The sequence below is a fragment of the Cibotium barometz genome, chromosome 4 (genome assembly GCF_041138505.1).
Source record: "Cibotium barometz isolate CiBa-2024 chromosome 4, ASM4113850v1, whole genome shotgun sequence".
Lineage (NCBI taxonomy): Eukaryota > Viridiplantae > Streptophyta > Polypodiopsida > Cyatheales > Cibotiaceae > Cibotium > Cibotium barometz.
In genome coordinates, this window is record NC_141049.1 from 14,378,208 (window position 1) to 14,399,269 (window position 21,062).

The following is a 21,062-nucleotide window of genomic DNA, read 5'->3' on the forward strand; positions in this document are numbered from 1 at the left end:
TGTGAACATTCTAGGGTTTTTGGGCTTTGGGTTTCCATGAACAACACTTTGTTGTCTATAATCTATTGTTTGTGGCCTTTGTTGTTAAACACACCTTCTAGGGTTTCACTCTTTTTGAACGTTGTTGAAGGGCCTGCGCTGAATCAGATCCTTCCTCTCATGAGGGAGCCGCAGCCGAGCCCTAAATCGATGCAATCACCCACGCCTGCTTGCTATTGTCCCTCTCAATCATTTGATGTTGTTGCATGCAATCATTTTCTATTGTTACAGGTGAGTTCGTTCGATCGTTTGCTTGCTTTTGTTACGTTCAATCGTTTTGTGAACGTTCTAGGGTTTTTGGGTTTTGGGTTTCCATGAATAGTGCTTACACACGTTCTAGGTTTCTGGTCTTCCTCTCACGAGGGAGCCGCAACCGCGAGCCCTATATCGATGTAATTTACTACTTGCTATTATTCCTCTCAATCATTGCTATTGTTGCATTCAATCATTTGGTGTTGTTACAGGTGAGTTCATCCAATTGTTTGCTATTGTTACATGCTTATTCGTAGAATGCCTCTGGTTTGTATAATTTTTGTTGTTTGCTATTGTTACATGGTTATTCATAGTATGCATGTGGTTTGTATCATTTTTGTTGTTTAAAGCTAAGTTTATATTAGCATCTGTTCTGACGATTTTCTTAAGCTTTGAGGGTGCATGGATGGCCGAGAGTGAGAAATATGTGGACTGTCTTGAGTGTTTTTCTATGTTTTTTTGTCTTATGCCCTTTTCTTTTTCCCTTGCTATGCACTTTTCTTTTTCCCTTGCAAGGGAGGCTCTTAGAGCCATGCAGGAACAAATGTTGTCCATGGCCATGAGCAGACCTAGATTTACACCTCTGAGCATGCAGGTACACCCGAGAGAGAGAGGGTGTATCCTAGCGTGCCCACGCCCTTGCCTGACCATGCCCTTTCCAACATTTGTTATAAGTTTAGTAATTACACATGTTGAATTCTGTTATGATAAATATGGGGTTTTTGTAAGCAATTTTAAGTGTTTTAATCGTGGATATATGGTTGGTTATACTTTGCTAAAGAGTATTAACGTCTTAAAGGTGTTATCAGTCCTTTTGCTGCCATGCACTTATACGTGAAGGAGGCTCTACAGTCGGCTCTGAAAGGCTCCCATGGTCATGAGTAGCCCTTCATTTGCAGCTTGCATGCATGCATTGTGAGAGCGAGAGAAAATATAGCTTTATGTCTCAGTGTTGTTTATTTTGTAGATTCGAGCCGCCAATGTGCAAGAAGGTGATAAATGTGTAAGATTAGTAGATAGCCACCAATTTGCAAGGCCGTAATTCCCATTTATTTGCAAGGCCATCAATCCAGAAGTCTTTTTCTGGTAGGTTAGTCTGTAAATATCTCTAAATTAATTTTAAATAAAAATTATTATTATGTGCCATATAGCTATGCTTATTTATTTAGGTTTTTGTGTTCATGAATTAGTTTCCTAACCTTGTAATTCTAGTTGTTTTAGTTTCATTATTGTGTTTGTGAATCAGTTGTCTCACATTGAGATCATGATGGTTAGTTTTTTATTATGAAAAGCTACATTCAAACAATATTAACTGCTAGTATATTAATCTAACCATGCTTAGTTTTTTTTTTGGTTTATTCATAACTTCTATTGTTTCTGTTCTTTGTGAGTTGTGTGTTTAAACTATATACCATGTAAATTATTTTTCTAGATTTTAAGCTATTTGCTCATTTTACATTATAATGTTATTGATCATATCTTCTTTTAGTGGATATTAACGTTGTTCCATAAATTAGTTTTTGGGATTTATCTTAAATAAAGTTAAAATATTAAAAAAGATCATTTTTGGGATTTATCAATAAAAATATCATTTTTTGGGATTTATTTTAATAAAGGTAAAATATCAAAAAATAATTAGTTTAAGTGTAAAAAGAGTGATTTTTACATTGATTTTTTTTAAATAAATGTCAAATAGTTGTTAGTCAGTTAAATCATGTTATAACTTGAAATGTTCTTTTTTTATAGTAATAGCGCATAAGTAATCAACTTTATTGGCGTTGCTTGGTTTCACACGTTCTATTTTTGCTGTATCTAAAAAGAAGGCTAGAAAGCAAAGAGATTCGAGTCTGCACGATTCTGAAGGTGTCTCTAGTAACACCCAAGAGTGTGAAGTAGAGAGAATTAAAAATGTTTGTAGTATGTGGAATGATGCATGGAATATACCTTTTGATTGGGTGCATTTTTATGCTCAACGTGGTCATAGATTTTGCACTATATGCCAAAAAATAAGAAAATATAGAAGTGAATTTGGCACATGTGGATCAGTGACTATATAGTTAAGTGCTATTATAGTGCATGCCTCTTCACACAAACATAAATGGGTTGCTTACTCTGCCAACTATGGCAAAAATGCTTTGAAAGAAGGAATAAAGTGGCTGGGAGTTTTGAATTTGTTTCGATGTGCCTACTACATTGCCAAAGAGGATCTTGCTTTTAATAAGTTTCCAAACCTTGTTGAACTAATGTCTATGTGTGGTGTGCAAGCTCTTCCCAAAAAGATTTATCAAAATGATAAGGTTGCAACCTTGTTTGCCTCATTCATCAGTGAATCGATATGCCAGTCTGTCATCCAAAAAGTGAAGGCTTCTCCTTTCTTTGGACTCATGGTTGACGAATCGACATATATTTTTGTTATGGAGCATCTTATACTGTATGCAAGTTACATGCATGATAATGACGTGCAAACTTCTTTTTTGGGTTTGCTTCAAGTCATGGATCATTTAACAAAAGGATTAGAAACTGCCTTGGTTGGATTGTTAGATGAATATGGTCTTGATCGGTCAAAACTAGTGAGTTTTGGTTCAGAAGATGGAGCATCAGTAATGATAGGTGTAACTAATGGTCTTGCTGCCTTCATGAAAAAGAGGAGTCCTTTCATGACTTCCATCCATTGTGTTGCTCATAGAACAAATTTATGTGTGTCAGATGTATTCAAAAACTCACAGCATGCTATTTTTATGGATACAACCTTAAATGAGATTCCTCCTTTGTTTAAGAAGAGCTCTAAATGTTCAACAAGGCTAGCTTAATTGCAAGAAGAATTGGATTGTCCACACCTTAAGATGGAGAAAATCCATAAACTAAGGTTGTTAAGTCAACATAAAGTTCTTGTAAAAGTATGTGAAGTACTTGAGCCACTTCTCCTATGCCTAAAAGAGGAGAATGAAAGATTTTATAGGATAGTTGCCAACTTTAAGTTTATATACATGTTGCATTTCTTGGCACATGTGTTAGATCACTTGGCTAATTTATCACTAGTGTTTCAGAAAAGTTTTGTGGATGTGACAAGCATACCAAGCTTGATATCTTCTACTATTGCCTTTTAAGATATGGAATTCTCAACCGGTCCATGCTATATAGATATGAATATGCAAGGTCATGATGGTTATGGATTTCCATCCATTCCTGAATTTGCTTGCCAACATGGTTGGTTGTGGACAATGCATAAGGCAATTAAAGGTAATATGTATTATGGGGTAAGGATTGAGAGATGTGCTGTTGGAAGTGACTTGGCTGCAGCTCTTGATTTTCAAATGGAATTTTGCAATGAAGTAAAGAGTCACTTGAATACTAGATTTGCTGATTCTTCTATAATGAAAAATTTCAGTATTCTTGCTCCTCTTGGGTTTCCGTCATCCAAAGAGTTGAAAAACTATGGTACTGTTGAGTTGGATGCCTTGGTTTTGCATTATGGATATGCTATCATGTTGGAAGATGGTACACATATTAATGCAATGTTAGATGAGAGATGCTTAAGAAAAGAGTTTCATGTGTTCAAAATTCAAGGTGCATCAGATTGGAAAAAGGAAAGTCACTCAAGGACACTTGGTGCTTGATTGGGAGAAATGATGTGTGGCGTCAAAAGTATCCTACATTGTTATCTCTAGCTCAAATTGTAATGTTACAATGTAGTAGTACTGTAGTGTGCGAAAGAGGCTTTAGTATGTAGAACATTATCAAAAATAAGTTGAGGAACCATTTGGAAACGAAGAGCATGGATATATTGATGCACATTTCTATTGAAGGACTACCACTTGTGCCCTTTGATTTTACACATCCTATTGGTTTATGGAGAGCTGGAGCAAAGACCTCACTACATGTTTATTCACATGTGTCTTGGGATATTTGTTTGATTCAAAGTACTTCAAAAATGTTATGTATTTGTTTTTTTATTGAAGTGATTGCCAAACCACTTCTATGGTTGTCTATAATCACTTCTATGATTGTATCAAATTGACTATGTAATGTTTTAATGCTTTATCAACTATGAAGATGGATACTATGATTTTTTCTTACATCATTTTGTAAATTTTAATTTGTTAATATAAAGTTTTTTTAAGTTTAGTTTTCGATGTGAAGAGGTTTTGTGCTCTTGTATCTTAGAAGTCAAAGGGTTTTTCTTGAGAATATTAAAATTTGTAATTTTAAAATCTTGAAACTCTTTTTTTTTTTTGCAAGTGTAAAGTTAGAGGGTTTCTTGGTGCAAATCAAATATGGTTTTTGAGGAACACTGGATAGAGGATGAGAGAGAAAGAAGTGAATTCAACTCACCGCACCATCATCAATAGCAAAGCAGAGGATTTTGGTGGCCCGTGATTGTGAATGATGGAGCAGCTACTCTAGCTAGGATGGACGGCAGACTGACGGTCACATGGTCCCTCTGTCACAAACCCCCCTCAAAATATCATTTCTTTTCCGATTTTGGGATAGCTTCAAGGCTCCATAGTCCTTCCACGGGTAGAATATTACATCCGGCTTACTGTGGTAGAATATATATTGCATCCGACTAGACTACTGTGGAGACTTACTATTCTACGCTTACTACATCAATGTATCATGCGCTCGGAGCCCAATAGCTGCATCAATTTAGATAAAGTGTCCCCAAGGCAACAACCTAGCGGGATGGAGAATGTGTCTCTTATTCTCTTGAGTTGAATCCTCTTGGGGACACCCTACTTACCTACTATGTCTTTGCCTCCCCAAGGCAACAACCTACCAGGACGGAGAATGTCTCTTATTCTCTTATTCTGATGAGTTGAAATCCTCTTGGGGACACCCTACCCACCTACTATGTCTTCCCTACATATTTTGCAAGTCTTCCCTACATCATCCTCATCATCGATGATCACCATCTCACACATTTTGCAAGTCTTCCCTACATGATCCTCATCATCGATGATCTTGTAGTGACAAGAGTGTGCTATGATTCCCCCTCAAGATCAACCTTCTGGATCATGGACAATGGCTTTCATGGACATCAAAATCTTGATGTGATGCCAAGATGCTAAAAGCTTTGTAGAGTGTTCACTCCAATCGATAAACAACTCATTTGCACATCGACTAATGTGATTCTGGGTGCCAAATGCTTATCCAACAGTTTCCAAAATGATTGTGCCACGTATAAGGAGTGAAATACAAGTTCAAGGCACAATCAATGGCTCCTTATTCTTTTGATTTTTGTGAATTTTTGAAAAGAAGAAAAACTAAATACCAACCTGCTTGTTCATGTTGATGATTCCAGTGAAAACATCAAAATAAACTAGAAAAAACAATGAAACTCTATTCTAAGACCACTCCACCACACGCATACACAACAAACACAACCAATTTCTCACGATTTTTTACTTCCACAAAAATCTTATCTATTCATTTCTTACACAATGCATTACTAGAATGCAAATGCAATCATGAATCTTAGGCAATGGGAGCTGAAAATCCAAGAGGAAGGAAGAAACAAAGGTGTTTCCCTGGTAGTGGCACCAAAAATATTATGGGCTACCACACCTCCAAAGAGGGAACTCAATGCATTCACCTGAGGGAAGAGAAATAGATCACAAGTGTAATGGGGCACTTACCAATGCTTCAAACTCACTTGTCAAGCTCCACCTCCACGCTATTATCGTAGAGTCGCTCACACGGTCGCATAGGGCAATCACTCTCTTTCACTCTCCCACACAAGCATAGAAGAGGCAGAAATGCTAGAATGCTCTCCCTCAACCTCTCTCAAGACACAAGGAAGAGCTCTCAATAGCACAAAGGGGGATTGTGTCTTTTCATTATGAGAAAATGCCTTATATATATTTGGCCCTTATTCACACTTGGGTGCCCAAAACTTATTTAACTAAGGCCTTGGGTGCCAATATCTCATAATGTACAACTTTTATAGTGCCTTTTCATGACACTTATTAATGTCGTCAATTGGAGGAGCATACTTGTTAATCCAAAATGGGATTAACAATTTGACATTTCAAATTTTCATTTATTGATTAGGCCATATGTTGAAGTATACAATGAAGGGTGTGATGTTTTATGAGAAGAGCTCAATATTAAATTCCTTTGTCAAGTGGATGAGATTAGCCATTTTTAGTGAATAATAGTTGTTTTTGCTATAAAAAAGAATCTTGGAAGGTGAACCAAAGTGAGGACCCTATTTGTACAACCACCCTTAAGAAGTAGATATTGAAAACATGTCCATAAAAAACATAGTACACTTTTATAAATTATCCACTATTATGCAACATTCTCCATTAAAACAACAATATTTTTATGTTATTTTTAGTTATTTTAAAAACTACAAATTTATTAGGCATTTTTTAAAAACTTCAACCATGGGTATATACATGCTAACTAAGCGTTCTCCATTACTTTCATGCAATTTCAAATATACTTACCTTTTCATTTTTATTAGAACTTAAAAATAACACCTGAGTTATTGTTGTGGCTCAATTAACAAGACTAGTGTTAATGATTTTATTTTGATCAACAAGGAATACAATTTTCACATTTGGTATTTATATTAATAAAGTAATGCACCAATTCAACAAATTGTGCTTTACATACTATAAGTTGTACACATCGATAGTAACTTGACCCCTTTTTTTTTTAAAGATAGGGTCCTACGTCTAGTCTATGGGTGTAGGGAATTTCACCTTACTTCTGCATACTTTTAGAACTTGACCCCTTTTTTTTAAAGATAGGGTCCTACATCTAGTCTATGGGTGTAGGGAATTTCACCTTACTTCTACACACTTTTAGAACTTGACCCCTTTTTTTAAAAGATAGGGTCCTACGTCTAGTCTATGGGTGTAGGGAATTTCACCTTACTTCTACTACACACCACCTACACCTACAAGGTTCTACACACCTGCACCCACAAGGTTCTACATACCTGCAACCACAAGGTTCTAAATATTGGCCACTTTGGAAGAGAGTGAGATGCCTCGAGAAGATGAGCCTCGCACAAATGAGTTGTTTATCAATTAGAGTGAGCACTCTACAAAACTTTTAGCATCTTGGCATCACATGGAGATTTCGATGTCCATAAAAGCCATTGTTCATGATCCAGAAGGATGAGCTTGAGGGGGAATCATAGCACACTCTTGTCACTCTACAAGATCATCATAGCACACTCTTGTCACTACAAGATCATCGATGATGAGGTGGAATGCGTGGATGATGTAGGGAAGACTTGCCTAATGTGTGTGAGATGGTGGCCATCATGTCCACTTGCAAACACCAGGCGAAGACACAATAGGTGGGTGGGGTGTCCCCATTTGAACTCATAAGAATTAAGAAACACAGTCTCCATCCTGCTAGCTGGTGGTTGCCTTGGGGACACTTTATCTAAATTGATACAGTTGTTGGGCTCCCAGCGCATGATACATTGATGCAATAAGTCTCCATAGTAGTGCAGTCGGACGTAATATATATTCTACCACAGTAAGCCGGATGCAATATTCTACCCGTGGAAGGACTCTGGAGCCTTGAAGCTATCCAAAATCGGAAAAGAAATGATATTTTAAGGGGGGTTTGTGACAGAGGGACCATGTGGCCGTCCGTCCGTCCATCCTGGCCGGAGTAGCTGCCAAGATCCTCTGCTTTGCTATTGATGATGGTGCTTTGCTATCACACTGGTGTAGGGGGCTTTCTAGTAGGTATTGGTGTAGGGGGCTTTCTCTAGTACGGAGCACTGATGAGCTGAATTGCGTAAAAGAGGTCGTCCCACTTTGATAACGCTAGCACACACTTAAACTCTTAGTTATGCCTTTTTAAGCAGCTGCACATGAGTTCCTTTCACAAGGAGCTTTACACCAATACAGGTCAATAGGAATTGGAAGAAATTTCCTACTTCTAAACCCAACATTTTCTTCCTGCATCAAGAGAGTGTTCTCATTCTCTTAAAAACTATTTTTTTCTTAGAAATCTGTCTTTAATATAGCAAGTGTGTCAATTCCTCTACGGAAAATGCTTTCTAAATCTAGGAAATATGCTTGTGATGTAGGAATCTAGGAGTTAATGTAATTCCTATATAGATAATTAGTATAAATCTAAGAAGTGTCTTAATTCGTATAGAGAATCCTCTTTTGATCTACGAAGTGTTTCAATTAGTATAAATCTAGGAAGTGTTTTAATTCCTTTATAAAGAATCCTCTTTTGATCTAGGAAAAGTGGTTGTGCTCTACAAAATTCCAACACGTAATATTATTCCTATATAGATAATTATTCTCAATCTAGGAAATTGTGAATATGCTGTAGAAAGATTAAGGAATTACTTTAACTTCTATGTGAAAAATATCAAGCTGATATCATTGTTGTTTAGCTTCACACATTCATGCTATTATCTATGAAACCATGGTATTTCTAAAGTTGATATCATTGTTATTTGGTGGTCATACATTCATGCCATTGTCCATGAAATCATGGTAAAATAGTATGTTTCATAGCCATAAAATCATGGTAAAATCATAGTATTTTTTAAGATGTTAGCATTATTATTTAGCTATCATACATTCATGCCATTGTCTCTATTATTTAGCTATCATACATTCATGCCATTGTCTCTATAATTTCTCCATATTCAAATGGACCATGGAGAAGGCAAAGGAAGGCCTCTTCTCTCGAATTTTCCATTGTGTGCAACCCTTTAGCGAAGATTATGTGCATAGGACTCCCTTGCATGTATGCCTACTGTGTGGGATCGTTGCATTAGGACCTCAATGGAAGGCTTCTTGGGCCCTTTTATTTGGCAGTTTAAGGAGTCAAACCTTTTCTCTTAAGAAGAAACGTTTTCTAATTAGAAGCTTCAAAACGGCTACTTTATTCGAATTTGAATTTTGGAGGAAAAATGGAATTTAAAATCTAGCGGACAAAACCATATCATGTAACATATCTATCGAAAATTGTAAAATTGCTTCCCCCCCTTTTTGGGGAAAAAAGTGCACCCTTTGACCACTCTTACACCTCTCTTACAAACCCAACATTTCAGTCCACATGGCAACCCCCCATTTGGCTATTCCTTAATCACCTTGATTAGGCTTGGGCAAATTAAAGGGCCCGAGAAGACCCCATTCACTTCCTAATGAGCTAGGATTAACATGCAACCTAAGACTCCTTAGATGTATAATAAAATGCAATTTAAAAAAATGAAATGACTCATTGAAAAATTAATAATTATGGTCGCTCTTTATTAAGATAAAAATGCAATGAAGGGAATCTAGGGTTGCAATAGAGAGTAACCACCTAAACATGGGAATATTGCAATGAATTAGCCATAGAAGCATGAGCTCCAAGAAATGACATATAGTCAAAAGGTCATAATAGATATCCAAAGGGATACAATAGTCCTAGGGTTGGTGCCGTTTATAGTCCCAAGCCCCACATGCCCAAATGCCCTGACACCACATGTGCATCATAAACCATCCTCTCCTACAATGATTTCATCCTTGACATTGAAGGGTGGTCATGCACAAAAGATACATGTAAAAGGCTATATACAAAAGTTAAAATCATGATTGTCAATGCAAGATTTGCATGATCACCCACTAGGTTGAATGGAAAGGAAGGTTGTATGATGTCCAAGATGATGCTAACTGGATCAAATGGGAATCTGATCCATGCAACTCCAAAAGAATGGCCCTCCAACCACCTACGTCAAATGGTAAATATTGGAGACCAGTGTCATAATAATAAATAAATCCCAAAAACATGAGTCGTGCAGCAATGACTATGCAAGAGATCCCCCACTGGGTTGAATGGAAAGGAAGGTGGTATGCTATCAAAGATGAGACCAATAATGTAACCACCTCGATCAAATGGGATGGACCTCCAACCACCTAGGTCAAGTGGTAAATATGGAGACCAATGTTGATGATGAGGCTAGCTCCAAATCCTATTGGCCCGAAGGGAAGACTAACAACTAGCCCATCTTCACAATCGTAATGTGAATCCAACATTTAAGATATCCACACAATGAGCTTGAAAATCATGATCGGAATGTCAAACTATCCTGGCACAAAAGAACCATCATTGTGTAGGCTAAGACTAGGATGTGCCATAGGCACATCTGAATGTCCAGCCACATAATAAAAAACATACACTGCAAATGGCAAATGATGCACCCAAAGGTAAATGTCACAACTCCACAAAACATAGGGTCATGTTAACAATCACAGGAACCAAATGCATATAGCTTACAGTCACCATCATGCAAAGTCAATCGGGAATCGACACCATGAACTAGATGTACCACAACTTGAAACATATGAGGTAAAATCCAGTGTATCCATCTGTGTATGTGCATGATGTAAACCATGCACCAAATTCTCGTATATGCAAATCCCTCTATGTTTCTGTGATCCTCCAAGGTAAAAAAGTGATCAATTAGATCGCCATAAACGTCATTGTTCTTTGAAGACTGAAAACATATCCGCAAATGAGAGACAAGTGGAATCATCTATAGAGTCACTAACCTTGGATGTCCAAGGTCACTAAATCCTCATAGGTAGGGTCTATCTGCATCAATATTACATCTAGGAAAATGTTTAAATCAAAAGTAAAATTCTCTAGATCCATATGTAATATAATCATGTGTCTCATATGAGATCTCACCTCAGTAAAATCAACACTACCCTCATTCTCAATGTCTGACTAAAATATATACACTATACCCACATAAACACTACCATGTAAACTATGAGAACTACGAGTATTATGAACATCTCCACATGCAAAAGCACTAGAAGGATAGCTTGATATATCTAGCACAAGAAGCTCAGGTCTATTCTCATGTGGATCTTGTCACTCTACACGTGAAGTATCATTAACCTTGTGTGCGTTAATGGATGCATCACCAATCAAATGATGCCACACAAGATCATCTAATGCCAAACTATGATCCCTATGCATGTAGGTAGGCCTAGGGTGTATGAACACTCATTGTTCGATGCCACCCTTTACCTCGCGATCTGCCCACATAATCTATCTCAAACACATCACTATCATATACATCATCATCATATGTATATGTCTCCATGGCATCATGTTCAGATGTATCATGATAATCATGTGCACATGTGTGTGATACATCAATATCATCATATGCATGTGTACGATACATCATCCTCTGTATCAGTAAAAGATACATCATCATAATTATCTACATCTGTGTCAATGTAATCTACACCATAAGCAACATAATCATGGTGGCTCAAGAGTGTGGGACACTCACCAAAAGAAGACTCATACCATGGAAACAATGCCAAACCATCTATGTCGAGGTAACCAAGCAAAGAGTCGATGAAGTTATGTGGACCATATGGACCATATATCCTCCTCATCAAAATAATGCCTCAAATGACTAGGCAATAAATTCGCAAGCTCAAACATCCTATCATGGCATAAGTTAGCTACCTCATCATATAAGCATTAAGTTTTCACATGAGGGTATAGAGGCCTAAGCCTCGAAGTACTAAAAGTATGTGTGAAATTGATGAAAGATACATGAACCATGATACAAAACGGGAACTGAAAATATTGATCGTAGAGCTATGAAGTAAATGCATGAGCGTCTAAGACAGTAATATAGTGATGTTAATGATGATGACAATGTGTAGTGTGTCAGTCATAATAAGGATAGTTCAATAAATCATGTATGCATATGAACAAGGTCCAGAAAAGTTCCTAAAGTGTGCAAATAAAACCCACAATGTAGAAGGCGTGCAAAAAAAATATCAATGCATAGGGAGCTCACACATGTGAACAAGCCCAAACAATGTTCTAATGAGAAATCAAATGGATTAATTCCATTCATTTCTAGAATAAGATGTATGTATCAAGGCGCCTTCTAAAATTGAGGCCATGTCTCCTCAATGTGTCTCAATGTGTCTCCATGCAGCACCATGCCATGTCATTAGCTCTACTATGGTGTATGTACACTAAAACATGTGGATCTTATCCTTGGGATTATTAGAAAATTCCTTCAACTCTAGAAAGGAATGGCTCCACCTTGATAAGCTTGCATGTATTTGTGAGTAGCCCATTTAGGACATGTGGATAATTCTTCATACTCTCCACAAAATAGTACATAGTGAGTTGGGCATGCATGTATATTGTTGTAGTCCATGCTCAAAGAAATCAGCAATCTTCTTTTGCTCGTCTCGTGTCTCGACCATAATATTCTCCTCAGGTAATTTTATAAATTTAAAAAAAACTTGAATAATGTAGAGACACTTGTGTTTAACTAACCTGAATAATGCAGAGACACTTGTCTTTAACCAACCTGAATAATGCAGAGACACTTGTTTTTTACCAATCATAAATAAATTATAAATTAAGCAATAAAAGACAATCTCATAGCTTAGATATTCTCAATTTCTTATAAAGGGGTTGATGCCAAATTTTGTACTTCAGATTATTTTAATAATGTGCCTTATTTCATAACTTAGATGTTCTAAATTCCTTGTAAAGGGGTTGATGGAAAATTTCATACTTTAGATTCTTCCAACAATGTGACTTTTCATAAAGTATTTGGTCTCCAAAGAATACATCAATCATGTTTCCTATCCCTTTTTATTTTATATGTGGTTCCGAATCCTCTCCCATATGTGTGTCTTGAACTATGTAATTTTCTCTTAGTTCTTATTTGGGTATTTTCTATCCCTTATTTTATTTTATATGTGGTTCCGAATCCTCCCCCATATGTGTGTCTTGAACTATGTAATTGTCTCTTAGTTCTTATTTGGGTATTTTCTTTTCCTTTCTTTGATTTTATATGTGGTTCCGAATCCTCCCCCATATGTGTATGTGTGTCTTGAACTATGTAATTTTCTCTTAGTTCGTATTTGGGTATTAAATCATATGTGTCCCATGTTGTGCCCTCGACTGCCTTAATTGTTCTCTTGGATCATGTTCTACTCACGTGTAGTGTGTAGTATTGTCCACATCTTAAGTATACATTATTTGTGAGAGTGAGAAAAATTGAGAGAGTGGGTGTGTGCATGTGTGGCAGATAGTGCCTATGTGTGTGAGAGAGAGAGATTAAGAGATCCATTAGCTTACCAAATCAGAGTTTCCTAGGGGTTGCAATATGGATATGTCAAACTCTCTATATCATTTGACATACTGGCTATAGTGATTTTATGTACTCTTCTAATCAAGTACTTTCAGTGTGTGCAAGGAAATTATACTCTCTCTTTCCACTCAGCCTTTAAATATGAAGAATCATCTATATGCTGCTTCAATGGAAATGATCCTTATCTCAGTAGTCCACATAGATAGCAATCTTTTTGTTCTTATTAGGCACTATCACAGTAGGAGAAACCCATTCACTGTAAGCTATAGGATAAATAAACCCCACATTTAAGAGCTTAGTGTTTTTTTGTTTTAATAAACTCTGTATATACTGTGTTTGTTTGTCTTTATCGTTTAACACACAATATAATGTTGACATAATTTGAGCTTAACTTCTTTCAGATCTTTATAAGACCATGTAAAGACACTCGAATATTTAGTCAAAACCTTCCAAAAATCATCTAGATAAAATCCTTCTATTTGAGAACCTATTAATAAGGATCTACCTTCAATGATTTCTAACTTGGATAACTCCATTCTATGATATCCCGCATATACGTAGATCGGTATTTCTCACTAGATACCCTAAGAATCTATCAAGATATATGCATTGGTAATTCTTCTAAAAGACCATGTCAATTTTTTCTTAGTCATCTCTCTATCTTCATCTCCCGTTACCACAATCAATGGTACATATAGCACAATCTCATGGAATTTATAAGACTCTTCTTTGTGCATCTCCGTTAACTCATCCATTAGACATTTAATTATTGTTTCCTTCTCTTTAGGCTTGATACTCATCTCGCCTAGATACATTGCTATTACATTCACTACAACATAAAGCAAGCATAGACGTGCTGCATAGACGCGCTACATAGACGCGCAAGTTACGAGGGCATCTATACTCGTGTCTTTAAGCACGTCTAGTTAGATGCTCTTATAGACGCATAAGTTATGATTGCATCTATACTAGTGCCTATAAGTGTGTCTAGTTCCTTTGAAATTAGATGCTCTTATAGACGTGTAAGCTACGGCTACGTCTATACTAGCGTCTATAAGAGCATCTATAAGCACGTCTAGTTCCTTTGAAATTAGACGCGAGTATAGACGCATTCTACAACAATTAGCATCTATAAACATGTCTATAAGCGCATTTAGTTCCTTTTAAATTAGACACGAGTATAGATGTGCTTATACATGCAATCTGTAAAACTTTCCTATGTAGTTGCAATTGTGGACCTTGCAAAGAAAAACAGAATCTTCAATCCCCAAAAATATCATTTGCTAGACTATATGCATGATTTTTTGGTGCATTTATATACAAATGAATCTCTAGAAAGCATATTTGCAAGGAAAAATATGCTAAGGAAAGAGAAAAGAAATAGGTATAAATTGAGTAATGTGGTGAAGGGGATGTTGCACTCCCACACAAATGTTGGGAGCACCACTTGACCATGTGGTGTGTATCTCTGAACCACTGAGCATATTACTACAATTGATGACTTCTTAAATCATGTTTCACACACAGCCACACCATCATGATCACCCTTCTCGTGTGACTAGTGTCATTAAGGAAAAAGGGAGCTCATTTTGGGGCCCTGTAAGAAATTCACTATTTTTTGATTTATTTCTCTCCTAAAAGACCTCAAAAATAGTAAAATACGAAAACGTGGCTCAGAACTGTCAGTAAGGACTACAGAACTGTCAGTTCAGAAAGGAATAAGATAATCTTTTGTCTAACTAACACGATTTTACATTAAGTATCTCCTTAGTTTTTTTTTGTTTCCCGAAGATTCCGCATCTCTTTTGATGACGTGTGCAGGCCTCTCATAAAGAATCCATCACTGAACTTGATGATTGCATGGATACTACCACACTTCCATGATTTATGTTACAAAAAGACTATGAGATTGACAAGCAAACTTTGCAACCTCAGAAGCACAAAAAATGGCCGATACTAGTGAGTCACAATCTTAGAAGAAGCGATTACACCATCTTCACATCGACTTAGAAGAACAATATGCTCCAGCACAAAAAAGACGAAAGGATACGGTGCTGAATGCTCAACAACGGGAAAATATGAGAAGAGAAGGGCTTCAACATATTGACTTATGGTGCGATGGAAGCATATATCCAAAATGTCTAGTAAAAAACTCTACACCTCCATTTGTCAATCCAACCACACTACTGAGGTTTGCGGGCGATGGACAAAATGGACTTCTTGGTTATATTTCAGCGCAGTCTGCATTTGCAGAAACATATAAAATGATGTACCTACAAGAAAAGGGGGCTAGGATGCAAGAGATAGCCATTCGTGCAAAATTGGAGCAGCAGTTGCAAAATGAAATTGAGGAGCATTCAAAGAGTAAAAAAGAGTTGACAAGAGCAAGAAGGAAGAGAACCGTGCTTGGAGACAGACTACGAAGTAGGAAGATTAAAAACATTGCAAATTTGAAGGCTGGGACTGGTGGATGCAAGCGAAGAATTCAAGAAGCAAGGCTAGTTTGAAATTTTTCATTTTTTATACTTAAAAAGGCTCTCATAAGAGTAGCATACAACTGGCTAGCAACTCAGTATACCATGCTAGAATGAAGCACATTGAGGTGCACTAGACCAATCCTGGGAGCGAGCTTAAGTGCTAGGGCTACGATTGAGAGAAGGGTTTGAAGTGTGATGTACTCATTGATGTAAAGAGACATTCTGTGCGAAGAAAGGTGTGCCAGGCCCATCTTACTATAGGAGGATAAATACACACATAGGTGTATGTCAACAGATGATTTGGTTTTGTGGAACAAATGTGCTTCACTCATGGATCCCTTCATATGCCACAAAGGCCTTGTTTGCAAGAGGAGGCACCACCTCGATGGAGGGTAAGTGCCACCAAATGCAAAGCTTGTCTATTTTTCCTTCAGCTTCTTCAATCTCCCCTGAGTATCCAAACTATCTCTGGGCGTGTGAATTTAATTATGGCAATAAGCAAGCACTTTTGGCCAATTGGTTTGCTTGATGATTTTCACCACGTGGAATGATTTGATGTGTACTACTTCAAACTGTCGAGTGAGTCCCAAGAAGAGAGCACCTAATAGAGATAAAGTTGACCCTGACTTCAAGGCCATTCTTGACATTCCACTATGTAATGTTCACATATGCACATTGCATGGTCTATGTCGAATTATTGAGAAATTGGTATTTTTGTATATTGGATTTTCTTGGAAACTCCGTCCCGAAAAAAATAGAAAGGATACTCTTCAAGCATTGGAAAAAGTGTTATCCGATATAGGTCTGCATGGAGGTGATGTTCATATCACAAAGGATTTTAAAAAGTCTACCAAGGAGGTACCAATCAAGCCCTCTATTGGTGGTGTTAAGGCAAGAAGATTCTTGTCTCGACCCAAACACAGTAGTAAGCAAGTAAGGCAAGGTAGAACAGTTTGAAGGATTAATTATGGATTGTGGAAGCAAGTCCATGATGCCGTGAAAGATCATGAGGTAGATGGGGAAGCACGAAATGTGAAGGCAAAGGTGTGGAGGTCTCTTGATCAACTCTACATGTTGTGTGACAATGTAACATGGACAAAGAGTGATTACAAGAACTTTGAAGAGGCAATTAAACATTTTCGGAAGTCAATGAAAGACGCGTGGACAGCCTGCAATATAACTCACTACATGGTAAAGTTCTGTCTTCTTCTTTTACTTAAGTGTGATCCTCTTTTTTTTTATAACTTACTATGCATTCCTATGTCTCTGTGAAAACAGCATATCATTTACAACCACCTTCCCTATTTTGTCAAAAAGTATGGATGCCCAGCAATTTGGTCTACCCAAGGCATGGAGAAGTTACACTACATGGCACGTAATGCATTTTTCAGACACACACAACACTACGGAGGGAGTCAAAAGGCAAATAGTCTGAAGGAAGTCTTCCAATGGTTTTACCGAGGCATTCTACAGAGGCTGCATGCTAAAAGAAAAGTTGCTAGTTCCAAAGTCAAGCTTGCTTTTATTCTAGCCCAAAAGCAAAGATGAAGACAAACTTTGGACAATTCAATGGCAGCAGAGAGACATAGACAATGGAGAGATTCGAAGATATTTAGAAACCATAAATGGACAAGTAAACATGAATGGCAGTTTGTAACTTATTGATGTTATGTCCACATGTTTTCAAACTCAATCAATAGATTTTTATTTTGTGGAACAAGTGACTCTTGGTGTTATGTCTATATGTTTTGAGACTCCATCAAAAGTATTTCTTTTGTGAAACATGTGATCTATATTAACAAGCATCAATACATCCATGAGCTACACACAAAAAATTCAATCAATACTACTTAATTATGCTAGACACACTATTGATCCTTACCAATAAGGTACTGAGTGTCAAACGCTTTTAGAAGCTACTGAGTGTGGGAAGAGTACTGAAGTGTCGTACGGTGATGGGACAAATGCAAAAGGGTACTGATCATCCGTACGGACAAGGAACTGATGAGGATCAAAGACTTTGTACAAATCAGTTCAACTTCAACATAATGTTTGTGCTATATTTGATGACTAAATCCTATTACTCCCAGGGCCTGCCAATCGGAACTCTCTTTTTTATCTTGATTGGACTCTTTTTCTTCCATTTTGGCTTGATGTCGACTGTCTATTTATCAATGCTTGCCTTTGCTGCTTGTCTGGGAGGGGTATCCTTGTTTTAAGCTATCTCCACGTGTTCTTCTTCTTGGATTGTGTCGCCTGATGCAATCATGGGTGGCTCTCAAAACCTTATGAGCTTGTGTCGTTCATAGCCCTCTAGACATTTGGGCTCCTTAACACCACATGCTAATGCATAAGAATTGTAAGACAAAAAGTAAGAGGCCCTAGAGGCCTGCTTATTCACATAATCCCCAAATATATCTATGGCAGAGAACCTCTCTATTAAAATGATCTTTTCCTTTTGCCATGAAATATCATGTCTACCTAAAACCCTAGACAAACATTTAAAGAAGTAAACAATGGCTTCTCCATTGTTGCTCAACTGCCTATGGTAAATCAAGATCTTAGCACTGCCTAGATCATGAATATAATGAGCTAGGCTTGACATTTTGCCAAACCCAGCCGGCCTGCTTCCACTTGTTCTCTGGAGGAATGTGTCATCCTCAATTTGTAGCTGCCACATATTAAAAGATTGGAGTGAGACAATACACAACTACAAAACATTTAAACACAAGATAAAGTATTTGATTTGAAGTAACAAGATCATACCTTCTCATTTTCATCAGCAACAACAGGAAGTTCATCTTTCCAAAGATTTATTCCTCTCCCCTCCAGTCCAGCCTCTTCTTTAAGCTTTCCCTTGTATAGTGTAGAGAGATTCATAGCTTCCCATGTGAGCTGGAAGGTAGCTTCATCTGGCTCTTGGAACTTTTCAGCCTCTTTGAAACAAATAGTAAGGGTCTCTGCAGGATCAAAAGTTATTTCCAAAGCCAGTAGTGAATGGTCATCCTCTATGCCAACCTCCTTGTCAAGCCTTGAAGCCTGGGCAATAAGGGAAATGGCATAGTCCTCCCTCAAATTGAACATACACTCTATATCATGGAGAAAAACATAATCTTTACCACCAATCAAGACACCTGGAAGCATGGGCACTGCATAGTTGCTGCTCTGAACATCAAAATCTTCCACTCGCTATGCTGCCCTAAGAGTTTCAGTCCTCAGTTGAACAAGGTCAAGAGCAGCCACTTGCAGCCCCTCATCCTGGAGGTTGATATCTTCTTCCTACTCTGCCATTTCTGCTGCCACAGGAACATCCTCTTTTTCCTCTGCTACAGATGTGTCTTCTTCTTCAGCCTCCTGCCCTTACTCTTCTAGAGAGTGCTGATGGAAGACAATGTACATAAAGAAGGCATGGTTTCCTCAAGCACTCTACACTTTCTGGTGTGCAAGTTACAGTTGAATTTATATTCCTCAGGCAGGCTGTCAAATCTTCTATTCACCTGGTACCTCAGCCTGTCAATGGAGACAATATGATTTATATGTACAAAAATCTTTTCACCTTCCACAATTCTTCCTTCCTCTGTCAGTTGTTTGAAGGTATCCCAATGGTCTGAAAGAAAATCTCTGTGATGCTCCAGTACAAAGCTCATAGTGAACTCCCTATTGAAAATACTGTGGTATATGTGGAAGTTCTTCTGAGCCTTGCACTTGTGAAGAAAGTCAAATAGGAGAAAATATGGAGATTTGTCCTCTTTTGGTTCCTTTTGTTTTGAAAGGGAAGACTCAGCTTTCTGCTCCAGTCTCTTCCTTTTGCCTGAACAAAAATTTATATATCATGAATTCTATATGCTGACATATGCAATCAGGGAATGTATAGGATATCACCAAACAACTCCCTTCATGAGCACACATGACTCACCTGGTGATTGCTGAGGTCTAAGTATAGCAGCAGAAAAGTCTAGCTTCCTCTTGAAAGGAGGAGCCTGAGAATCAACTGTTCCAAAGCAAAAACTTTTCTCATCATCAAGGAAGAAATCCCCAGGGCCAAAGAAAGAAAAACAATGAGGAAGAAGTGAAAACCAAAAGGGACACAGGAATTTGCAAGAAAACGCGATGTAGGGCCATTTGGAAAATGTCAAGTACTCTCCTCGCATTTTGTTGCAAATTCTCCATTTCTATTGATATCCATCTCCAATCAAATGCTAGGATCATCTCACAGATTCCTGGACAGTAGATGATACTAGGAAGAATTTCCCAGGGCCAAAGAAAGCAAAATAATGAGGAAGAAATGAAAACCAAAAGGAATATAAGAATTTACAGGAAAACGCGATATAGGGCCATTTGGAAAATGTTAAGCACTCTCCTCGCATTTTGTTGCAAAATTCTAACAGCTCACTCTCACGTTTTCCTGCAAATACCTGAAGTAACATGCTACATTCCTACAGTGATTTCTCTGTCTTTACAACTAAGTACAATATGGATTGAGTTTATGCAAGGAGTGTACGGCCATGGATAACTTGGAAAGACACAAAATCACAACAATGATAGGGGTGGATGAAGCAACAGTTTTATATTTGCAACAAAATGCGATTTCGACTGTTTGAAATTCCTAAAGCCTTCTCCTCGGGTTTTCCTGCAAATTCATGAGGCAGCATACTGGAACATGCCTTCAGTCATTTCACTGTGTTTGCAACTTGGTGTAGGATGGATTGAGTCTATGGAAGGCAAGAAGTGATCAATCTCTCACTCAACCAGCCCAATTGGAAAAAGATTAGTGCAAAATACAAACAAAGCAGCTACTAAATACCACACGTGTGGAATGGAGTCATTTTTTCACACGTGTGGATGGGACCCAGATCTCTTGGAGTTTGAAACTTAGCACGTGTGAATGGTACTTTTTACCTTGGAACTTGTGCCAATCATGATTTCATAATCAGATCCATAACCACTCTTCCCTCCTCGTCTTTCATCCCTGCCAGCACCCTCCCATCATCCTTTTCCTTCCCCCTCTGATCCCTTCCTACCCAACACACTCCATCCAGACTGTAACCTGCCTGAAGACTACTACCACTGCCAGATCTCCAGGTTACCTAGGCTGCAGCTCAAGTTTGGAGGAAGAGAGTAGAAGATTCACCAGTGCAACTCCAACAGCATGGAAAAGGAAAAGA

At 37.7% G+C, this 21,062-nt stretch overlaps 1 pseudogene; it reads left to right on the top strand.

Moving 5' to 3' along the window:
* Positions 1-823: 823 nt before the first annotated feature.
* Positions 824-3,908, top strand: LOC147638938 (uncharacterized; annotated as a pseudogene).
* The last annotated feature ends 17,154 nt before the right edge of the window (positions 3,909-21,062 follow it).